The 15,794-nt window shown below is 39.0% G+C and overlaps 1 protein-coding gene and 1 long non-coding RNA gene across 4 annotated transcripts in view; both read right to left on the bottom strand.

Moving 5' to 3' along the window:
• The window catches only part of aff2 (AF4/FMR2 family, member 2), a 206,482-nt gene that overhangs the window by 167,239 nt on the left and 23,449 nt on the right, over positions 1–15,794 (bottom strand). The window lies entirely within an intron of this gene.
• Positions 13,314–15,710, bottom strand: LOC145553154 (uncharacterized). The gene is made up of 3 exons (XR_014089400.1): positions 15,376–15,710; positions 14,154–14,415; positions 13,314–14,008 (listed from the first exon to the last, which is right to left on the bottom strand). It is a non-coding gene; the product is annotated as an uncharacterized LOC145553154 (long non-coding RNA).

Raw genomic sequence — 15,794 nt, 5'->3', positions numbered from 1 at the left:
TGTTTGGCCACCTTTGCCCCTGAATCCATCTGTCATAATGCCTCTCATCAGCGAGGACTTTCCGCGCTGCCCTCACGAGCTCCTGCAGGCGAAACGCGCTGCATAAAGATGAGCCGCGGCGTCTGCTGAAGAGATGCCACGCCACGACAGAAACCTGCTTTAATATCTCCCATCAGTTATTGCCACCACCAGACGCAGGAATGGGAATATTCCAGCGAGACAAACCAAGCAGTGCAAATTATTTTACATTTCTTTTTTTTTTGCATTTCAAACAGGTTTTTAAAATCAATCAGTAGGACAAGAAAAAGCAAAGTAATTAGCTTACCACTACTTTTCTGTTTGAGACGAGGTGAACATTTACTCATCTCAATCTAATGTAATATATCACTGACCGACTCAATAATTAATTATCAAAAATTTGTAATTAGAACCATGTTATGGTATCCATATGGCTGTTCAGTATACTGTGCTAAAGAGCCAAGAAATAATTTACACTACATAAACCAAATGATTACAACCTGCCTCTTCTATGAAGACAAGAAATTTACAGACCCATAATAACAATAATGACAATTGTAAATAATAACCGGTCATAGAGCATCAGAATAATTACCAACTCCTTTCCAATGCACACTATCTGTGTTACATAACAACAAATGATAAATAAAAGCTCCTGCTTTACGCCGTTGAATCAAAAGTAGAAAGCAAACCCAGGTCCGCTGTACGCCACGGCCAAACACGTGAAATGATAAATGTCAGAGGGGGTAAGCGACTATTCGTCCTCTGTATTGTCTTCCTTTGTCTTCGCCTGCTCCTCTGCATCTGTGGGGTTCCAGGAAAAGCGGGCCTGACAGAACAGTTGTTGTTTTCTAGGTCATCCCTTCCTGCATGGCAGACCATCAAGGCCACCCACGTACCTGGCCGCTGCGCCGGGGATATGATGTCTTAAGAAGCTTTGTTCTCCTGCAGATTCAGACAGACAAGGACTTTGTGTTCTGTCGGTGAGAAAAAGCGTCAGCCAGGGAACCTGGAATGTGTTTTCGGGCTGTGAGCCCTTCGCAGGCGTGAGGCGGGCTCGTGGCGTTGACACGGCGACACGGACAGGTCCGGTATTAAATAACAATGGAAAAAATAAATAAGAGGGTAGAGGTTTGAGACATAATGATCAGTTACTGGGTGATATGGACTTAAGGTTTTATCGCAATACTTTACTTTTATCATGAGAACAATAAAATGAGGATGAGAAACTATTTATTGCTTCTTTTTTTAGGTAACCTCAGGCAATCACAGCTCTGCAAACACAAATGCTGCTCTTTAAAAAAATTTTGTAATGCATTTCTTTAGGTCACCAGTTGCATAAAGAAATGAGATTTGTATCACAGTAACTGCATTAGATCATATTTTGAAATTTATTCATACTTATTGATGTTCTTGATGAAAAACACAAAAAAAAAACTGGAAAAAATAGTAAAGTTCAAAATCAAAACAGTATGGACAGTTTTGCAAGATTTTAAGCAGCATTAATTGAAATTTAGCATGACAACGATAAATCAAATTTATCACGATGATAAGTGATACAATAAATACAAACTCCTAACTGTATAGTTTAAAATAAGCATGATATCTCAGATTTAAAAGTTAGACATCTAAATATGATATGATTTAAATTCACCATCAACTATAAGGAACTAAAAAAGAACAGCATCCAATTTCAGCAATTAATGTGCTTTAAAAAAACAAACAGATGTATAAACTGGATGGGGGATTGGTCCAGAAGTAACCCTTTTTTTGTTTCTTTTAACATTTATTTCACTAGCATAAAACCCACTTAAATCCTCTTCTCCAGTGGAGTCTTGGTCACAAGGCAACTTGAAGAATCGAGAGATTTTGTACTAGCCAGCCCTGATTCATGATACAGTCTTTTTAAAACAACCAGTGAACGCACTAAAGATGAGCAATGACAGGTTTACACTCTTTAGAGTTGAAGCTGTTACTGAGAACAGAAGACTGATTATATTCAATAAATTAGAATTGAAAAGTACCTTTTAAAAATCACCTTTAAGCAGATAAGAAACGCTTTTCACCAAATCACTAAAATCCATCAAAAAAATATGGCTGTCGAGGAACATGCTGGATTTAAAAAAAATAAATCTCTAACAGTTCTGCTAAGACTCTAATCTGTCTGTAAGAAAGCTAACTGGAGTTTCCATTGTTAGTTCTGTAAAATCTTTAATTTGTTTTGAATTAGATGATACTTCCTGTTTAGCTGCGGAGCTGTGTAACACCAACTGCTCGCTCTCCCACATTTGGTTTTATGTTGAACCTCTCCGCTGTTTATTTCAAATATATAACATCCACAATTATCCACTACTTTGTGATGGCTTACCCCATTAAGTACTAATAAAATACATAGATGTCTGTAGTTGTAATGTGAAAAAAAGAGAAAGTCAAGGTATTTGCTAAAAATACCAGTGCTAGAGCACTGAAACATACCAAAACTTGATTAAGATGCAGAAACCATAAGTATCTAACCAGCTGCTTTATTAATTCAACAAGAGAAGAAATTGATGTGCAACTCTGACACCATGTAACATCACAGACCCCTCTTTTTACTCTGTAGAATAAAAAAAAAAAAAAGTCTAACGCTGCCTCTGACTACAATCACCAAAGCACGACATAATAAAATAAATGAGAAAAATATTACAAATCCCCATGAAGCCAAAAGACTCCAGTCTGACGGATTTGCTCTGATAACACTGCGATTAGACTGAGAGAACAAGAGTGATAGAAGAAAACCTGTGAGAGAAAGAATAAGGCAGACTAATGAACAGAGTAACGTGAGATAAAGAGCAAAGCAGAGAGGATTGAATTAAGAGCGTATGGAGACACGGCGGGAATTATGTGTGTGTGTGTGGAGAAGTGGTGGGAGGTAGTGTCTGTATTGGGCTTTGTGTTTATGTTTGTTATTTACAGTAATATCAGCAATTTGACCTGGTTTCTGTCTATTACGTGAGGCTCAAGCCCTTCAGGATCCCAGACTTAATTGCTTTTATTACCCTTACAATTCTCTCGTATTTGTTGTTCCTCAGTCATCCAACCACAAAGCCTGGCAAAAACTTTCACCACGTAAAACCACACAAAAATCCTGTTGATGCTGTCACACCGTTTCCTAGCTTGTCATTTGTACTGACATATTGAAAAATGTGTCACATAGGTCTAAATGTCAGAAAATTAAGTGGATTCTGTGGAACATCAAATCCTGTTTGAAAAGTGTCATTAAAATACATCTAGCTTCTGATGCTCTCCGTGTGCTTTGGGCTCAAAAGTGTGAAATTAAACGTGTTCAACTGCATGAGGCGTGTTGTTTTTTCTGTGACATCACCATCATGTCATACTTTTTTTCCCCACATTTAAAACCGTCTCGAAATGAAATTGCAATGCTCCCTGAGTGCCTCCAAGTAGTTCAGTTCATATCCTGGAAGTAAGTGACGCTTCATCAGCGCAGACAAAACATTTGCATAATGTTGAATGAGACTGGTTATTGTAGTGATTTAACATTCGAAGTACTGCCTGTAAGAGTTGCACTGATGTATAGAATTCATGACATGTGAAATGCAATAATAACTGAGCAAATTTTTGCTAAATCTAAGAACGTCCAACTTCTCCTAAATTCATCTTTCCATATAAATTCTAAAGCTCTAGTTTACCAGGCTATTTTGTAAACGTTCAGTTGAAGAAAGTTCGACATCTGTGTTTGAGTTTTGGTTATCGACTTAATTCCTCAAGTAGACAGACATTTTTATTTGTAAAGGTAAAGGTAATTTTATTTATATAGCACATTTCAGCAACAAGGCAATACAAAGTGCTTTGTGCTCCCCACCACCGGTGATGCAGTTCAGCATATTAGATTCATTCTGTACCCAGAATGCATCGCTGTACAGTAAATAGTTTAAGATCTACCCATGTGTGCTTTCTGACCAAAGTCCTAGTTAATTAGGTAAAATCATCCACAGAGTTAACATTACTCAACAACTAAAAACCTGAAAACACGAGTGAATGGTTTGTTCCAAAGAGTCATTTCCTAAAGTGCAACCGTACAGGTATGTGTGCAATATCAAATTACATCCTGTTGAGGGCGATATTCTATGCTGGAACACGTGTGGGTGTAACAACATGGTTGAATTTAGCGCTCTAGCATTAGTGTAGCTAATATTCATGATTAGTACTTTAGAGTTGGCACAACTAACTCCTCGGGTAGCTTTGCCTATCACTGAAATCATTACAGGGTCAAATCTATAGGAAGGTGATGCTGGAGCATTATTTAGCATTATTATATTAAACTTAAGATAATGAAGTATAAAAAACAAAACATGTCCTAAATAAGCCTTGACATTACTCGCATACATGCATTCTCTTTCCTAGGTAATTATACATTTTTATGGCATCATTTTTAAGAAGCGGCTAATTGTTTTGCATATTGAACTAAATCATAACTCGCCATACTACCTCAGAGCCGCAAACTGTTTCTGACAAAAGCAAATAATACAAAGCAAAAGTATTTCCAAAAATGTGAAGACACATCAAACAAAATGGAGGAGATGATCAGAAAGATAAACAGCGGTGAAGAGACGCTGGATTACAAACAACGGTAAATATGAACAGACCATCTGAGTGTGTGTTTGGATGAGTGTATGAGGATAAAGCGGGTAAGTCTCTGTCAAACACAAGCCCTCTGTGAACTGTTATGTTCATTTTGACACAGACCTGCCTGTCTCGCCGTCTTATCTCTGCTGAGTTAAAGCGCTCCTGTGAAGATCCACGAACTGGGAATAAGGAACTGATCATGCACTCCCTAAAACCGTCATATATTGCTCCTGACAGCCGAAAAAAAAAATAAGAGTCCTCCATTTGAAAAGAAAAATAAATACTTTTTCTTAAATCAGCCCACTGAAACAAGCTCCAGCTGACTTCATCTGTCATCATTTGTATGTGTAAGCCAAACTTAATTAAACCGAAACCCAGTAGACCGTCTGTTGCACAAAACAACACCTCAGAATCGATATGCATTTACACGGCCTGAGCGCGCCTACCCGATGCGCACGCACTGACACATTTACAAAGGCACACATCGTCAGGCACCAATCAGACACACACATACTTAGAGCATTGACTGAAGCTCCCTGTTAGCCATTTTCTCCAACGGCTGGTTGGGCAATGTGAAGGGTTGCAGCATGCAGTCTGTCCTCACCAAACCGCTGCTATCCATCTACAGGTTAATGAGGCACAGCCAGTTTAATTTGCGTCCTTACAGTGTTAAGCAGCGGCATAGAAACAATTATGCACTCTTGATAACAAAATGTCACTGGAAATCACACAAGTCTGCTCCTTTGCGTAACCTAAATACGCACAAAAAAACCTCAGATGCAAGAGTTAAAATATGGCTAATATAGATGTTGGAACTTTAACTTGCTATGAGCCTTGACAACCTTGACATCTTAGCTGGGTTGCGTCTGTCACTCACTGGAAGGTGCAGGATTTCTTTGATTACCTGAAACCTATTCCTTGGGTTTCAAAGAGCTTTTCTTCTCAATCACAAGTTGTCAGAAGGCAGGGTGGGGGAAAAAATCTTTAGGAGGCGACTGCAAACTTTTTCCTTCTTGCTACTTTAGTCGAACTTTTTGTTCTCTCAAAATGCTGTGCTGTGTTGGAGGTAAAAAGGCATTTGCATAATGCCTACATTGTGACCTTTTTGGGTTGATATGTAGTACAATAAATAGCTTCCTTACACTCTACCTTCTTTTTGACCCATTGAGCAAACAGAGGAGGAAGAAGGGTCATTAATGAGCTGGGAACATAACGCAGCATTTCAGGCAAAAGGTGACAAGAGAATTGTTAAGCAAAGTTATTTCTTTGCATTAAATTATCATAATTTACAAAATCATGAAAAGTTGGAATTTTTAATGGACTTTTAATGCAACTTTTAGAGCAACTTTGCATTAGAAGTGTCATTATTTACCGAATGAGACTTTATGACAACAGTCATAAACATTCATAAAGACTTCTTCATGTTCATGACAGATGTTATGTCATGTTTATGACAGTGTCATGTCAGTCTTATGCACATCCCTTCAAATAAAGTGTTACCAGCTCAATCATTTAAAAAGAAGCTTAATTTTCTTCTGGCGAAGCCATTCTTTTGCTGATTTGGATGAATGCTTGGACTCACCATGATGATGAAAAATTAAAACCCTCTTCTGATTCAGCTCTCTAGCAGGAACATCTCAAAACTGACTGATATTTAGAACTGTTCGTAGTATGGCTATGCGATTAAACAAAAACGATATCTATCACGTGATTAATGTCAATGGAAAAAACGTCCAATAGATATGCATTTACATGGAATGCCGATCCATAACCCAACGCCAATCTGGGGGATGAGGGTGGAGGAAAGGCTTTAGATGCTAAGAGGCCAGCTAAGAAAGGTGGGTCGCATCAACTAACTTAAGAACTAACATTCTTATATAACAAGTTATTGTTATAGCTAGCAATAACTTGTTGTACAACATGCACAGAAGCAGGTTCACGTTTCCCCCAACATACATACTTCACTCCTCTGAGGTCCGTCCAAACTCAATGTCGGTCGGACATGTCCCGGACAAAGGCCAATTTTTACAACCGCGGATCCGTACTCACTGCCGCATAGACTCGCACATGAAACTGTTTGGTAGGAAACAGTGCTCAAACTATTTTCTTTTATGACACTGAGGTGAAATTGTTGAGATTTAAAGCAACTTGTCACAGGAATGCCTGGCGTGACTTCCACTCTCTGCTGCGCTGGTGAAGAAGAAACGGGTCTTGGCACCCAACTAGCTCATCAAACTCACTAATTTCCATTCTGATTGTGGGAAATTAAGAAATTTGTCAAGACGTATGTAGGCAATCGGTGCGGTTAAATATGAAATCTCAACCACCTGCAGATAGTGTGCCGTCTGTAAAATACACACAGTGCACCAGAGTACGTGGAAGCAGTTTCATGTTTTGCCACCGTGTCCCATCACTGCTTAAAGATACAAAAAAAGTAAACAACGTGGAGTCAACAGAGAAATTAAATACAGCAGCTCAAAGGAAATTGTAGATAAAAGAGGAAAGGTCAAACTTATCAATAATTATTGATATCGACTATTAAGAAGTCCTTATATTGTGATACATTAGTGATGTGCAGGCCTTTTTTGTGCCAAACACAACTTTACAACAATAGCCCAAAAGTTATAGTTTATCCTAGTCTGGATGTTTTCTGTGGAAGAAAAAGACTTTTGTCTCGCAGCCGTACTCCTTAGTCCAGACATTTGGAGAATAGAGAAGATTGTTACCACATGAAAACCAAAATCAGCGCTACAGCTCCTACAGGGTTACTGTCAACCTTTTGTTCGACACATAAAGCTGAGGGACATCTGATTTTGTTAACAAATAGCAATAAATCCTGTAATCTTTAAATTATCAGTTAAGTTCAAAAATACACCCCTGATCAAAATCTTAAGACCAGTCAAAAAATTGCAAGAATTTGCATTTTGCACTATTGGATCTTAAGAAGGTTCTAAGTAGAGCTTCACAATGTTAAAGGAAAAAATCAGTGCAACAGACAAGAACATTTGAGCGGGAAATTTTCTGAAAACTGCATTTACACTCAAACATGATTTTTTTCAGCTGATCAAAAGTTTCAGACCATAGTTTTTAAAAGCCAAAAGCTGTGCAAAAATCTGGATTCCATGTCATTTTCTGTCAAGTCTTTACACTGTCAAGACCTCCTGATGGCAAAAGCAAAAAAGCTCACTGACTTTGAACGTGGTAGGATTGTTGAGCTGCATAAGCAAGGCCTCTCACAACGTGCCATCGCTGCTGAGGTTGGACGCAGTAAGACACATTTTGCATTTTTTTAAATGATCTTGACGGTTATGGAACAAAACAGTCAAGTGGTAGACCCAAAAAAAATTCACCAGCTCTGAGCCGCAGGATCCGATTGGCTGTCCGTCAAGACACGGGATGATCCTCTACCCAAACTAAGGCCATTACTGATGCTGACTGCAGCCCAATAACCATCAGGCGGCATCTGCGAGAGAAGGGCTTCAGAAACAAAAAACGTCTTCAAAGGCCACAAAATTGCCCGTTTGGACTTTGCAAGGGTGCACCAAACATGGGATAATGAAAGGTGGAAGAAAGTTGTCTTCTCTGATGAGAAAAAATTTAACCTTGATGGTCCTGATGGCTTCCAACGTTACTAGCATGACAAGGAGATCCCACCTGAGATGTTTTCTACACGGCACAGTGGTGGGGGCGCCATCATGATTTGGGCTTCAATGGAATAATGGAGCTTCAGGTTGTGCAGGGGCGTCAAACAGCAGCTGGCTATGTGGAGATGTTGCAGCGGGCATCCCTCCTGACTGAGGGCCCTCGTCTGTGTGGTAATGATTGGGTTTTTCAACAGGACAATGCTGCAGTTCACAATGCCCGCCTGATCCGGGGAACATGCAGGATGGTCCAAAAGAGTTCTTCTAAGAGAATGTCACTCTTTTGGACCATCCTGCATGTTCCCCGGATCTAAACCCAATTGAGAACATTTGGGGATGGATGACAAGGGAAGTTTACAAAAATGGACATCAGTTCCAGACAGTGGATGCTCTTTGTGAAGCCATCTTCAACACTTGGAGCAACGTTCCCACCAGCCTCCTGGAAACACTGGCATCAAGCCTAAACGATTGTTTGAAGTCATCAACAAGAATGGTTGTTGATGACTCATTACTGAGCCCTTTTTTTTGACACTTTTCTGTTTTGGGGGGTTTTGGGGGTTTTTTGAGCTATGGTCTTTAACTTTTGATCAGCTGAAAAAAATCATGTTTGAGTGTAAATGCAGTTTTCAATTAATTCCCCGCTCAAAAGTTTTTGTCTCTTACGCTGATTTCTTCTTTTAACATTGTGAAGCTCTACTTAAAACCTTCTTAAGATCCAATAGTGCAAAATGCAAATTCTTGCAGTTTTTTAACTGGTCTTAAGATTTTGATCAGGAGTGTATCTCCTCTATCAAGCATTTCATGCTAAATGGCTTTGACCTTGAATTAATGAATCAATACAAAGTTTACACAAATGTGTTTTTATGTGCTTGGAAAGCAAACTGGTGTCTGCCAGTAAAAGCAGGATTAGTGAATTTCTCGTAAAACACTGTAACAGACATACAGTATTAGTGGCAAAATATTAGACAGTAGGAGTCAGACATCATCACAGACATGTTTTTTAAACAAATATAGCAGAAGCTAATCGAAATGCTAACATGGCGCGGCTGATTAGATATGGATTGGTTATCGGCATAAAGGTATGCCAAGGTTATGGGAAGCTATGGTTTCTGAAATGCCTTCATACCGTACCTACAGTTTAATAATTAATTTAATAAGATGCCACAGCATGTGTTTAATTTTTTTTCTAGCTGTATGGAGCTCACAGTAACAAGGCTAGCCACGTTCTCTAACTGTTACTACAAACTGCCTGTCAGATGGCTGAAAATGCCTGTTTTACCAAAAAGAAAATGGTAGTCATAAAAAAAAAATAGTTAAAAACCATGGATGCCGATGATGTAGAAACTTAACAAGCTTCACCCATCACTCTTATTAAAGTAACCCTGGCTTAAACCTACAGCTTGCTAGCTGCTAGCTGGAATTCTGTTTAGCAGTTTACTACAGCCTAGCTACCCAGGCAGAAGTCAAGTCCAGTTTATTTGTGTAGCACATTTCAGCAACATGCCAGTTAAAATACAGTAACAAAAATAACAATAAACATTACATTTTATCAAATACCATCATCAAAATCATCAAGCATCAAATATATTGATCAATATTCCAGTCAATTCTAAACAGGTGGGATTTTAGCCTTCATTTAAAGGAACTTTGTGTTTCAGCAGTTTTGCAGTTTTCTAGAAATTGGTTCCACATTATAGTAGCATAAAAACTGAAAACTGCTTCTTTAATTAATAAAAGAAAGTAATTAATTAGCTAATTTCAAATCAGTATCTGTAGATCTGTAAAGAGTACAAATACGAAGACGGATACTGATCTATAAAACAAACACTTCACTACTGTACTACTACTAAATTTAGCACATTTATCTAAATTTAGCTGCAAAACCAAGTCCAAACGTTTTAAAGGGCGAGCTTGGATTTAGTTTCATGTTGCGCCCACATTCTGCTTGTACAACCAAATCTGAAGCGAAATAGGTGTGTGTTGTTTTCGCCTGCAATGTGAACGCGGTGGATCCCCGACTAACACCACACTCCTCTGCACTTCATCAACTCGGTGAAGCATTTATTTCACTCGCAAGCACTACATTCAGCTAAAAATCTTTGAGACTAGAGCAAAAAATACCTTCGCACAATGCAGTCAAAGACCAAAATGAGCCGGCAGACGAGATACATAGAAAAGGTCAGGGCTTTAACCCTTGTGCATGCGAGGACTGAGGCAAACGTAGAGGACAATGGGAAATGATACAAGTTTTACGTGTGTGGGGTCGGTTGGATCCCATTTCTACATACAAGGGTTAAGAATGGCTTCATTCTAACTTCTTCTTTAAAAAGAGGGGAATGGTCAAATTTAGCTCTGACTTGAAGTTTTTGTACAAAGCACACAGAAGCATGTCAATATTCCACATGACATTACCTTTAACACCACCCTAAGCCAGGGAATCTTTCAACGTGTGTGTGTGCGTGTGTGTGGGTACGTTTAGTAGTTGTGGTGCAAGTCCAAATTTCTGACATTTATTCTGACGGCGGAGTGTAAAAGCAAATCATCTACAGCGAATGTTACACACAGACCTCTGTGAGAGTTTGGGAGTGCCAGGAGAACAGAACAAATGAGATTTTCTCCCTTTTTCTTTTTTTTTTTTCCAAGGGTACATGCAGCACCTTCAGAGCTATTCCATTGAGAATGTAATGTTACAGGGCAACACTGAAAGCAAATGCTAATGACTATCACACAGACACCCTCTGAACCCAGCATGGGAGCCTGCCAAGGACTATGACTGCAGCCAGAGTAGCGCCACAGCAAGTAAACTCACAAAAACACAGAGCGGGAGAAGCTAAGAGAGATCAAGATGCGCACAAACACACACACACACACGCACACACACGCGCACACATACTACTCCAAGAGAAAATGGATCTCTATGTCCTGCTGGCTTTCAGACAGACAAATTGTCTGTCTGAAGATAATAGAGCCTCAGAAGTGAGGATGAGGAGTCGCCTGGAAATTCATCTGTTCAAGAAAAAAAAAAGAGGAAGCAGAAGAATGAAAGAGAGGCGTGCATGAAAAAAGAGAGAAAGAAATAGGAGAGCGTAAAAGAAGACATCTCAACAAAGTAATAGAGATAGGACTGACTGAGACAGAGAGGGGGCACGTTAATTAGGGAGTGGGTTGATAACAAATGTATTAGCGGGCCTCTGAAGGAAGGCAAGGGGGAGGGCAAAGAGGGAAAGAGGGGTGAGGGAGATAGGAAAAGGTTAACAGGAAGAGGAAAGAGAGGGAGAGAAAGACGGGATGATTATGAATTAGTTGATAAAGAGGTAATAAACGTCCTGGAGGCGAGCGGGAGTGACAGAGGACACGGAGGCGCAATGAAGGAGAAAATGAGGACCGGGAGCCTTTTGATAATAAACTTTGAATGAAAAGTTATTACCACACTTATTTATTAACTTTGATGGGTACACACTTCACTTGCGACGCCGTGAGGGCAAAGCTGATCTTCTCCCCGTGGAGAAATAAGCAAAGGAGGGGCCATCTGAAATGCTAAGCTGACATTTAATGCTAAACAGAAAGAGGGGTTTGGGGGGTGTTAGCTGTACGCTATCACAGTGAAAAATAATAAAATAAACAGCCACCTGTCAATATAACAAACAGATACCTACATCTCATTTAAATTAAAATGAATATATCTTTTTGTTTTTAATATCACAAAAAACTTTTACTAGTCTTTGGTTATGTAACCACTGAAAGTGCAAAATAAAGATTCACCAATCAGTCTTTTCAGTTTACTAAACAGGTTTAGTAGTCTTTACTGAACCTGATTAGCTCACACAAATTTCTTCCTAGCGGCATAAAATTACTATTTTAATTTAACCTTACATAGCCACATAATGCAAGTAACCAATATAGCATTATGTAGAGCAACTTATAATACTTTGCTCATATAATGACAAGTGGCAGGACCGCTAAATAAAAGGGTAACTGTCTGCACTCATTCAAGCTAATTAGTTAGCTAAATTAAGCTAGCCAATTCATCTTTGAATAGTTCCGCAACTTTACTTCAAAAACATCCTTAGCTATCTCTGCTTATCAAGGCAATTACGCTATTTTAGTAGAATAGTACAGTCTGCAAATTTAATTTAACTAGACACCATTTTTTTACAGTGTTGTCAGTCGATTATCTTATTTAAAGTGAAATTTGCCGCCGTCCTCCCCAGTTTGACTCTCCTCGCTCATCTTTTCACTCGCGTTTGCGACTCTTCACTTTTCACCGCAGGTCCAGACCGTGGAACGCCCTGCTCTGAATATAGTAACCCTCCGCGGGAAAGAGGCATTCGGGTCAAAATAGGTGACGAGATTAACCCGCATTACGTAATATTAACGCGTTAAACATTTTAGAGCAATCATCCCATCCATTAACGCTGACAGCCCTATTTTTAACAAACATTAAAAATGAATGATTACTAAAACGTTTAATTCAAATTAATATCTGGGGTAAGTGTACATTCTTAGGATTTATCTGACTATTATCCGACTGAAAAACATGACAGTCTCTTAGTGGATGAATTCAGACAAAAAGCACCGTCACCTGTTAATATATTTTTCAGCATTTGAATGCCAATCCAAGTAAAATTGGCAGAGCGTAATTTCTACACGATTTATCGGTGCCTCTAATACGTTTACCTTTTCCTTCCTACACTGGAAAAAGTGTGGCCCAGCTTAAATTAAAAAAATTGATGTCCATTTGTTGCATCTAATATATTTGACTTCACAGAATCTAAATAAAGTGGTTTGGTACAACATGACTATTTAATATTGACTCAAATCATATTACTTTACTTGACCCAATATTAATTCTTCACCTTTATCCAAGTTAAATTATTTAAATTTTAGTTTTGGAACCAAACTAATATATTTAAATTGAACCCATCAAATATATATAGTGCATTAATTAATTCATTGGCACCATGAAATTCTTTTTTTAAATATTTCATAAACTTGGTTTCATAAACAATTTGCATCCCTCACATCACACTTAACACACTCCAGCAACAGTTTTTTTCTAAGCCATTTATTCCTCAAGTAAAAAAGGACAAAAAAAGTTGCATTTTCAGACAAACAAATATAAACATGTCATTGTTGCTCTACATCAGAGAAATGAAATAAAGACAATATGGCCTATCAAGCTAAATTAAATGGACAGAAAGCATTCACTGTTGTTGTACTGTTCAAACACATCTGAACTTGAAGGAATGTTGCATCTGTAAACATCATCAAAGAACTAAAATTCCAACAAAAGCACTCCATGAAAGTGACCCCGTGAGCCTGTATAACAAAGTGCTGTGAGGTGGTCTACCTCTTAAATAGATGCCAGTGGCAACTACATGCACACATTAAGCACACACAAATATACACTACTGTGCAGTTTTGAGTTCACCACTGAGTTTGCGAATCTTGGAAGTCATCTTGTTGGAACCAAGCTCCATCAGGATCTTCTGAAGGGCCTCAAAGGTGAACCTGAAACCCTGTGGATACTCCATGCTAAGAGCATAGCAAAGTCCAAAGAGCATTGCCACTCCAGCTGCAAGAGAAGGCAACTCATTGAGGACTTCCACACCATCAATGACAATCCCAACGTCTTGGGGCTGCTGTAGAAGGCTTGAATTCTCTCTGAAGACAAAGACTGCCATGATGGTCCTCTCCAGCTCGGCTTGATCTTTCTGGGAGACCTGAGGCAAAATATACGAAATATGCAACTGAACAACTGCAGTCTGGCACACCTCATTAATCACTATATACTGTATAATGGCATAGGTGGTCTCCCGTGATGAATAAAGTTGAATCATCATTGTGACAGAAAATATCTGGACATACCATGTATTCCTTTAGAAGGTCCTCAACACGTTCTCCCAGGTAGATGATGAGAGCTTTGAGGATTCACTCCCTTCGGAAATCTGCATCAGCACCCTTTAGGGACAATCAAAACGGCACCCTTGATAATTTCATCCTCTCAGCGCTTTCGTCACCCAACAAGATGAGGAGTCGGACGGGAGTCGCCATATTGCAAAGTTGGACCTCGAGTTGTTGATGTAGATGCCCTGACAGTCAGTGACGTTCAGGAAGCTGGAGTCAAAACCTGGGTGGCAGGAGAATAAAACGAAAGACAGAAGGAAAGAGAAATTATTAATTCACATTCACAACCACCTTGTGTCAACATACAGATGAGATGAAAGCTTTGAGTTGTAATAAGTAAGGTGCGTCAGTGCCCCTTTAAGTTAATCTAATATAAAACAATGCGTATGCACCCCTTTTCTATCAGTACAAGTGCCCCTGTTCGTTAGTCCATTGTCACAGTATGTCAGCCCCTCAAGGTTAGTCTATGTATTTGTTTGAAATCACACTTCATAAGATACCTGCCAGCATGCCATGACATATCTCTGAAAACACAATGCATTCGGAAAATGAAGTTCTTAACCTACAGTAAATGGGGCAGTGTCGTGAACAAAATGCATGAAAACCAGTTGTAGAGCCGAACAAAAAGTTTAAGGCTTAACAAGGAGATTCGCTTACCGAGAGCATTTCCTGTGAAACCGTTTTAACAGTTGGACAAACCAGCATGGCGAACACTGGGAAACATCACCGACCATACCATACAAGTATAATGCATGCACAAAACACCATTCATTTTCAACGGGCCTCGCTACCATTAACAAACTGGGACTTTACAATCATAGTGGTATAAACACACTAGACTAACTAATTGCTAACATGGCTTTACATGGGTTAAGCTAGTCAAGTTCACCGTGTAGCCGAGCTAACCGTGGTGGAAGCTATTGATTGGTAACGAATTATGCCTACCTTGATTAATTCCAGCTACAACCGAACAATGTACACATAGTTATATTTCTCGTGAAATACGTGTAAGTTCAGAAATTACACCACATTTAACCCAGCGAAAAAGAAAGCGTTTACTGGGATACCCACATTTAGGCGGGACTTTCAGCTTGCTAACCAGGTGACATTAACTCAGTCTTTTGCATTAATACAATTGTAGGCTTGTTAAGACACGTTTACATCAGCTTAGTTTAGTACTTACCGCAGGTTTATTCTTTGACGACGTGCTCGGACGTTAATCATTCCTTCTTCCCCATGCCGAAACCGACGAAGCTCTCCAAGCACTTCTCCCCAACTTCTTCTCACGTGACTCAGATTGAAAATATGACATCATTTCCTTTCAGCATGTTTTGAGAGGAACCAAAATATTTGCTTTCTTCCCTTCAGAAGTGTTATTAATTCAGTCTGAATCAAAATTGACACCTCAGAATGCAAAAAAATAGACTTTCACAACCAAGTCCATTATTTTACATTGTATTCAATGGTAGTTATTAGCTTGAATGAACAACTCTGTGCTACACTTTTTCCAGTGTACATTTCAAACACAACACAAAACTAATCCCTATTTAAGCACAATGAAAAGGAGAAAATCTTTCTATCCCATTTTTAGGAATTTAGGAA

The sequence above is a fragment of the Poecilia reticulata genome, chromosome 10, assembly GCF_904066995.2.
Source record: "Poecilia reticulata chromosome 10, P_reticulata-male-v2, whole genome shotgun sequence".
Taxonomy (NCBI): Eukaryota; Metazoa; Chordata; class Actinopteri; order Cyprinodontiformes; family Poeciliidae; genus Poecilia; species Poecilia reticulata.
The sequence above is the reverse complement of the archived record's forward strand: the minus strand, read 5'-3'. Positions and strand labels throughout refer to the sequence as shown.